The sequence below is a fragment of the Sinocyclocheilus anshuiensis genome, unplaced genomic scaffold (genome assembly GCF_001515605.1).
Source record: "Sinocyclocheilus anshuiensis isolate Anshui unplaced genomic scaffold, SAMN03320099.WGS_v1.1 scaffold647, whole genome shotgun sequence".
In the NCBI taxonomy this organism is placed as follows: domain Eukaryota; kingdom Metazoa; phylum Chordata; class Actinopteri; order Cypriniformes; family Cyprinidae; genus Sinocyclocheilus; species Sinocyclocheilus anshuiensis.
Genome location: NW_015552606.1, coordinates 968,958 through 972,112, shown reverse-complemented (window position 1 = coordinate 972,112; position 3,155 = coordinate 968,958). Strand labels below are relative to the sequence as shown.

General features: G+C 38.4%; 1 long non-coding RNA gene across 2 annotated transcripts; it reads right to left on the bottom strand.

Moving 5' to 3' along the window:
* Positions 1–842: 842 nt before the first annotated feature.
* Positions 843–2,711, bottom strand: LOC107665893 (uncharacterized). 2 transcript variants are annotated; one of them, XR_001631614.1, is made up of 5 exons: positions 2,634–2,711; positions 2,393–2,521; positions 2,142–2,274; positions 1,938–2,070; positions 843–1,351 (listed from the first exon to the last, which is right to left on the bottom strand). It is a non-coding gene; the product is annotated as an uncharacterized LOC107665893 (long non-coding RNA). The 2 variants fall into 2 exon arrangements; XR_001631615.1 differs by having other exon boundaries at positions 843–1,344.
* Between the last annotated feature and the right edge of the window lie 444 nt (positions 2,712–3,155).

Below are 3,155 nucleotides of genomic sequence, written 5' to 3'. Positions count from 1 at the left end.
GCAGTAGTTTTCTGGCGCGAGCGTGCGGCTCAGAAGGTCGCCATTCTTCTGCCTGATCATGAATCGCCCAGAGGTAAGTGATTTTTAAGCATTTATGGTTTATATTTAGATATTATGCTAGCGTTCCCAGCATGTGAAACATTTGTTTAAGCGGTCTCTGGTGTTTGTTTTAAAGTATATTTGGTGTAAAAGTGATTAGCATGCCACCGTGTCTATACTAGACGCGACTGCGCCGCGCCGCAACAGCTTGAAATGACAAAGCGGCCGTTGTAAAGAGCTTGGACTATGCCAGAAATAGAACGGGGAATCCGTTTGCTCATCCGTTTCCAGATGAGGCTTGCATAGCCTGAGTATGTGAAAGAGACTCGTGCAGAAATCAAAAGAATTGAGTGCAACAGCACTCACATAAAGTTATAGATGCATACTGCGGTAGAAAAAAATATATTGATAATATATGATTTAGGTAAGCGAAATTTTAGGACGTTTCCCCGAATATCAACACTACTGCAACAGAGGCAAGTGACTGTTTTTATGAATGGGTTACTGAATCATTTGCTCATTTAATTAACCCATTCATAAAGACAGTAGCTGCGTCCGAAATCGCATACTTCCATACTATATAGTAGGCGAAAAACAGTATGCGAGTTTGAATTGACAAAGCGGCCGTTGTAAAGAGCTTGGACTATGTCAGAAATAGAACGGGGAATCCGTTTGCTGTTGGAAATTTAAGGACACAGTGGATCCAAGATCACCATCACAATCCCACGGGATAGACATTTATACGGCTGCAGTGCAGTTTTGCCAGTCACTTGAGTAATGACACATTAAGTAGACACATGAAGTGCTGGAACTGAATGTAAATTTATTTGATGGAAAATAAATGTTTTTCTTTTTTTTCAAGAACTGTTTCATTAAGTACATTGGCACTATGGAGAGCTAAATTGCTCTGTTGAAAACTATTGCATAGTGGTTTCCCCTTCTCAAAAATAAAACCGCAATTCTACATGAACGTGTGTGTGTAGATGAACTGCATCAAAATTGACCAACAAGTCCAAACAACACAGGACAAACTGTGGTACTGTAACTTAATTTATAGACATGGTGTCTGTATTACTGTATTCAATTTCACATAACTATACAAGCCCAAAACCAAACTCAGACGTGCCAGTGCACTTAAGGAGCACGTCCTTAAAATGGCTGAAATCCATGTAATGACTTGGTAATCATAGCATGTTGAAGCAAGTGGAGGACTTCGGCATGTCAGCAGTAACAACTTCCACTACCATCTTTCTATCTGGCACTTCCCACCCCAGCCAAAATTTCACCAAGTCCTTAAGGTCAGAGCTGGATGCTAGATAAAGCAAAAAAAAAAAACATTTACATTTCAATCATGGGCAGCTCAAAGAAGAAAAAAAAAAGTTTCCTATTTGAGAAATAGAGTAGTGGAAGTATGATGGCAAAACACCACCCTCTGGTTCCCACAAGATTTTCCTATGGGCTTTTATGATGAGTTTCTTCAATTTATGAGTAAAATAAATTCTGTATTAAACATAACTCGACAATCCTTTGATGTTTTGTTCTGCAGTGTAAACACACATCCCAGACGTTAAAAGCATATATTTTCAAAAATTAACACAAATGCTTCACAACTCATGATTTGTGGGTGAGTGTGCAGTTTACATTGTAGAAAAAAAAATCAAAGTATTGTCAAGTCACATTTACCACAGGCTTTATTTTTACTCATAATTGATAAAACCCCATGGGAAAATCTTGAAGGAACCAGTGGTGAAATAGTCTTTCAGTTTCTGATGTCATCCCTGCCACCACTCCATGATTTAATCCAGGTCATCAAACATATGCCCAGTGTTGTAAAATCCAGCAAACTGTATCAAGTACATTTCATACAGACCTAACAAAACAAATGTAAAGATTTATACCTGTCTCAATGAAGTGACGCAAATACCCTGAGATGCGACATCTATCTTCTAGTGAACAATCGTGGTCGTCGTCATCATCATCATCATCATCCACACTGCTATCAGAGGGCCAGCAGATACAGGGAAGCAGCATCTGGAAACAATTATACATTTCTGTTGCAACAGTACTATATGCACATCACTTTATAACCAAATTAAACTTACCAAAGGGGTGAGTGAATTTTCACATTCCCTCTGAAAGATATCCACATCTTTCCTTTCAGTCAGCAGTGGCCACACTGGTTTCTTTGAGTCCTTTACGTATTTGTTTCACCTGTCGTAATCTCCTTCCAATGACCTATTGTATTGCATATAGTAGATTATTAGGTTACATGAATACAATTAATATTATAGTACACCGATGCTTAAGTTTGAAGGTTAATTAAACAAAAGAAAAAAAACAACAACAACACTACCGCATATGATAAAAGGCGCTCAAAAAGCCACTTCCGGTTTTCTTTGGTTGGGCCAGGAAGATCCCACGCAAGACTCAGGTCAAGGACAGCTTGATATTCACTGCTAGTGAGTTCAGCCTCTCCATCAAGCTCCATGTAGAACAGTATAAATGAAAGTAAAAAAAAAAAAAAATGAATGCAAATATGAATTGTTTAAATTACAGCTAAATTATGCTACTGTATGTATGTATAATGTAAATACCAGTTTTATGGTTTCACGAATATCATGGTCAGGACAGTCTTCCATTTGCACTATAGCAGTCTCAGGTGAACCTCCTAGTAGTACATGTACAATTGCTTGGCTGACTCCAGCCAGCCGAGGTCCACCATGTAGGAAAGAATGTCCAATCATTCGTCCTGCAACAAGGAACAGATCACTCTCTACGAGAAATTGTGATGATGATGGAACAAGATGACCTGGTTCACCGTCAAAGAGACAGGTCCTTGCAGTATTTCCTGTTTTAAAATAATGGGCTAAAAGTTATATTTTGGATTCAAAGATTAAACAAAATACTATAGTCAATGTTCCATAAAAAAATAGCTGACATACCCATGTTAAAATTAAATCCATGCTGAAGCCTCTGTATAACAGTAGACAAGAAATGTCTGGTTACTCCCTCACCAATGGCAGCATCCCCTGAATGTAACAGCAATTTACAGCAACAGTCCAAAAAAAAAAAAGAGAGAGAGAGAGACATGGCCATTAAAACCTAACTAGGAATGC